The sequence below is a fragment of the Empidonax traillii genome, unplaced genomic scaffold, assembly GCF_003031625.1.
Source record: "Empidonax traillii isolate 1590-97213 ecotype Southwest subspecies unplaced genomic scaffold, ASM303162v1 scaffold26:size2357266, whole genome shotgun sequence".
NCBI classification, from domain to species: Eukaryota; Metazoa; Chordata; class Aves; order Passeriformes; family Tyrannidae; genus Empidonax; species Empidonax traillii.
Genome location: NW_020955219.1, coordinates 294,861 through 300,351, shown reverse-complemented (window position 1 = coordinate 300,351; position 5,491 = coordinate 294,861).

Genomic DNA, 5,491 nt, shown 5'->3' with positions numbered 1-5,491 from the left:
CGCAGGCGGTGCGAAGCCGGCGGGGCTGCCGCCGCTGCTCCATTGGAGCAGGGCTCTGCCAATCTGCCGCCACCGCCCCGGGACGCTTCCTGCCTGTGAGCCGCCCCCCGGGACCGAGAGGGCTCCGAGCCCGCCGCCCGCCGCCTCCTCGGGGTGCGTGGTCCCCCCGCGGGGCTCCCCGTCCCGCTCCGTCCGGGGCGCCGGGTTAGGGATCCCGCCGCGGCGCGCTGATGTGCGGTGCTCTGCGGAGCTTGGGGGTCCGTCACCGCTAGGCTCAGGAACCCCCACTTCCCCCCGACGGTGCACAGCCCTCCTCGGTGCTCTCGGGGGTCAGCACGTCCCTCATTCATCAACCGTGCCTGCCCCCACCCAGCATCCCGGAGGAGTGGAATCACGCAGGTTCTGCCTGTGACTCAGTTTCCCTTGCCCCTGGGCGGGACATTTCTCTGGGGTTTATTTTTGTTGTGGTTGGTTTGATGGGGAACGTGCAGGGTGAAATTTGGCTGCGGAGTTTGTGACCCTGACCTGGAGAAAAGGCTCGTTTCACCTCACGTCATGCGATGCATGTTTGAGCCCCTCTCGAGCAGGACCCATCCACCACCCGACCTGCTTTCCCTTGGAAGTGGGTTTGATTTGTCATTTTATCATGGTGAAAATTTTCAGGAGGAAAAAATACTTGTTGGAAGTCTGCAACGGGGAACTGGCTGGTGAAGACCCATGGTGGAACTTTCCCCTTCCATGGCACATGAGGCCAAGTCTGGTGAGGGTTTCCCCAGGTGATGCCATCAGGGTGGCCCTGCTGGAGCCCGGGACAGGCCCAGCATTTCCCTCTCCACTGGGCATGGTGCAGTGTCCCAGGTGCATGCGTCTCCCACACAGGTCTACTGTCTCTGCAACAACAGAAGGCTCTCTAGCCTGGCAGGAATGAACAGGGTCACAAACTCTCATTGCAACCCTACAGTAACAAACTGATCCTTGTCCATGTCCTGGCATATCTCTGAAACCCACAATAACAAACTGCCTTTCCATCTCTGCAGCCTCACAAAAAGACACTCATGGGTCATCCCACCTCCTGCTTATCCCTGTGATAATAAACCAGTGTTTTCCTTTGTCCCAGCTCTCCCATCCAAATCCCATAACAGATTTTGGGAGAGGTGGAGCTGAGCATGCCCGTCCCAGTACCCACACTGCCTCCAAGGCTGCACACTGCAGTTGTTGTGCTCAGCTGTGCTTGAGGCGTGGTGCTCACATCACCCGAGGAATAGCCCAGTGCAGCACATCTGCTCGTGGCCTGGGCTACTGCCTCGCCAGCCACACGTGGCCAGATCCATCCTGCCTGCACTACAAGAGCTGGGGCCATGCCAGAGCTGCGGATGTCCCTCTCTGAGTCATCTCACCTGGCCTCTCAGGTGCTTTGCAGGAGAGGTCTGGTCCCACCAGCCTCCTCACATCTGGCCTCAGCTAGCGGCTCATGAAGACTTTGGGAGCCTGGGGAGAGGCTGGTCCCAAGCAGAGAGAAGTTTCCTCCATCCAGCTTCTCCCTTTCCCCTTCCCGCCTCCTAAAGCTGCTCTGCACTCCACAGTCCATGTGAGCTGAGGGACACTGGGCATCTTCCAGGATCAGCCAGCTCCTCGGGAAGGAGTGGAGTTGGGCGGGCTGCAGCGCACGTTTGGCTGTGGGTCCTCCCCTGGGAGCAGACCCCGAGCTTTCCTCAACACTTCGTGGTGCTCGCAGGGCGCCGGGAGCTGGGCTGCTTGGCGCCAGGGCTGGCGGGGAGCCACGCACTGCTTTCTCCGCTGCTGCAGTGCCGGAGAGCTGAGCCGAGCTGAGGATCCGGGGAATCCCCCGGCTCTGCAGGGCTGGGGCCGCCTTTGGGGGTAAGAAGTTAAGAGCAGAGCTTGATTTGTAGGGGTCCCTGTGTTGGGAGTTGGAGCTGGCAGACACCCCAGTGGTGTACTGGGAGGAGGGGTGTACTGAGGATCTGAAATGTATTGGGACTCCACCTCTGAGCAGAGCTAGAGAGATGCAGTTTGGGGTGAAGAAAGAGGAGGTTTGGCAGTGGTGTGGGGTCTGCTGTGTGAGCAGTGCGCTCAGGGGGGCTGCGTGTCCCCTGGAGTCCTTGGGGCAGGAGTCCTCTGCATCTCCCTGGCACAGGGAAGCTCTGACATTGCAGCCATTCCCCTCCCTCATCCTCAGCCTCAGATGAGGATCTTGAGCTTCACACACCTTGAGCTCCTCCTTTCTGCTGTGGCACAAGAACTTCTAAAAAGACATGAATTTGGGGACCCTAGGGTCTTTCTTCTCCCTCCCTCCCCTCTGAGCACAGAGGCCAGAGAGGAAGCTGCCAGCTCTTGCCCAGACAGATCAAGACTTGGACACGAGAGCAGATGGCTGGGGGTTATATTACATTACCATAAACTCATGCAGGACCAGCTGACCTGGGGCCATATGAGCTTTGTGCTGCCTTCCCTCCCAGTCCACAGCTTTGCATGACTACCTGCTGGTGTGTGCTCAAAGATGTCCTGAGCTTTTCGCCAGGAAGAAGCAGGCACATCCATGAACTGGGCTCCCACATGCTGGATTGGGTGAAGAGATTGTGAGGTTTGGACTCGTAGGCTTGAGAGCTGGAACAAGCTTGAAGTGAGACATGTCAAGCTGATGCGCAGGTGCCACCTCACGATGGTGTGCTGAGGGATGGGGACACTGGGTCTCAGCCGTGCTGGATGAGCTAGTGCTTGCTGTATTTCTGCCTGGATGATGTGAGGGGAGCAGATGGATGGACTGTAGAGGACTGTGGGGACTGGAGATGAGTGCATCTGAAATGTATGGTGGTTTCTGTGCAGAGAAAACTGCCACAGGGAATGCCTCCTCATGCGCAGGGCTCACTGATGGTGTGAAGCCTCTCCTGCCCCAGTGCCCATTTCAGCACTACCTGTCTGAGGATGCTCCGTGCCCATGCAGCCTGGGCATGGATGGGGGACACATATGCCCTGGAAGCTAGATCCAGTGACTGTTCCTGACATCCTAGAGACATGAGTGACGATTCCAGAGGTGCAGGTGCCTGCTGAGTGCAGGGCATTGTGGGGCAGTGGGGCTGTGCCATTCAGGACCAGCCTATTGGCCTTGTTTGGGACTTGTCCTGTGAAGCCTCCTGCCCAGTGGCTTTACTCTGGCTGGCTTGGCGCGTGTCCGGGCTCTGGCTGACGTGCTGTGGGCATGGTCCCGTCTGAAGTGCAGGCTTGTTGTGTGTTTACCCTGGCCAGCCTGAGGTGTACAGGAAACCAGAGAGCTCTGCTCCCTGGCTGTCACTTTATTTATTATGGTCACAGCTCGGGCTGCCCACGCTGTGAAATGAAGGTAGCAAAAACCCCAAGTGCTGCAGAGCAGTTCCCTCCCTGCCAGCCCTGCTCTGCTCTGATTCCTACTGCTATCTTGGAGCTGGGAGCAGTCCTGTCCTGGAGCAAGATGGCAGGATGCTTGGTGCCATGCAGTGGTCATAGTGTCTGAGAGCAGGGTGGCTTGTCCCAGAGGTGTCCAGCCACACCATGCCAGAATAAATTGCTGATGGATGCCCAGCCCAATGGCACGCCGCAGTCAGTACCTGCACTAACGTCTGGATGTCCCAGTCTGGTTACATCTTCCCTGGCTCTTCCCTTCTGTTCTGCAAAACAATGGCGTAGCTAGGTGGCCATAGCTGCATTTCTGTGCCAGGGATTTTCATCCCATCTCTGACACTCCCGTCATCCCCAAAGGAACACTGACCCAGCTGCCACTGCAATATGCAGAGACGAGACTCACTCACTCTTTGGGCTTTCAGGACCACAGATGTTTGTTGCCTGTGGCCAACAGCTCCACACAGCCTTGCTCCATCCCTGCTCGATGGTCCTCCTCCTAGAGAGGACACCACAGTGGTGGCTGTGGTTGCTTGAAGGGTGGAGTTTGAGGTTGGGAGGCTACTGAGGACTGGGAATCCCTCTGTGTGGCGCTGGGGACAGGTGTCTGGATGGGGACTTGAGCCATCCCAGGTGCTCCCACCCCTGTGCACTGCAAGCACCCAGGAGGCACCAAGTGAAGCCCTGCATGCTGCGAGGCACGGGCAAACTCACAGCTAAAGGTTGAAGCAGAGAAAGGCAACATTATACACATGGCTATTTATAGGAACTGCCCTTCTGCCAGAACCTGACTGGCAGCAGCAAGGGCTGGGCTGGCGTTTAGGGAGCTCAGTCCAAAATCACCAGCCAGCAACCTGGGGATATGAAACAAAACCTCTCAGTGCTCAGAGGGCTCCCGGTCCCCACAGAGTCACATGGCTTTCTGGGTTGCATTGCTATTAAAGGGAGAAAATGCTAGCGAGCTGATAAACAGAGGAAGGTGAGCCAGCTCCTGAAACCTTGGGCAATTTGGCAGCCCTCCTCCCACAACAGGCAGCCAAGTGCTGGAGCCTATTGAGCAGGACAAAGCTCTTGGTCTGAAATGGTTGGTTTGAGTTACAGAGAGTGAAGGGGAGAGAGAGCTGTTTCTTAAGATGGATTTTAAGAGCTTGATATTAGTGTTGTTGTATTTAGGCGTCTTAAATTTGTGTGTTTTTCACCAAAAGAAAGTCCAGGCAGAGGTTCACTGAAGGACCAAAGCAATATTTGAGTCTCACTTTCTCAAGACATTAAATTTATAGGGTGAGATACCAAGGAAAAGCCAACTAACCAACCAAAAACAACCCAGAGCTGTGGAACATGAGATTTTATTTACAAAGGAAAAACAGGAATGTTCTAGGGGGTGGATTTCCCTTCTGGCTCTGGGTATCATCTCCTTGGTGCCAGCTCTCAGCATCTGGATGCTGCCCATGGAGCTGCCTCCTGGGCACTGCACAAGGACACCCTGCCCATGGACAAGGCTTGGCTGCTTCCTGAAGCTATTAGTGACTGACTACAGGTTGGCTTTTGGTTGTTCAGACCCAGAGATGTAACACTCACATTCCTGCTCCTTAGTCTCACAGCAGAATAACTCTTCATGTACCCAGCAAATCTTAGCAGAGCAGAGATGCTGCTGTTCCTGGGACTCCCAACTTTTCTGGCTGGAGATATTTCTGCTGTGCCTATTGGACCAGCTCCACTAATTGCCCTGGCCCTGCTTCTGTCTGTTGGGATGTTGACCCCCTGTAGGCTGGTGTAAAATTATAGGGGAGCCATTCCTACCTGTGAATCAGGGCAGGATGGGGTCTCTTCTTAAGCATCTGCTCCTGGAGGCTGCTCCTCATTTATGGCCTACATGGGATAGGAAAAGTCTTTATGCTGATGTGAAAAGTCCCATTGCTCCCACCCCCATAAGCCCAGGTCCGTCCATGCCTTTGCACTCTGGGTGACGCTGCAGCATGGAGCAGAGTTTGGAAATAGGGGCAAGACAGGGAAACTCAGAGCCCAGTGCTCAAAGCCCTCCATCCTGTTGGATGCCATGCTCCATCACAGTGGTTTTGCTGAAGGACAGGCTTCACCC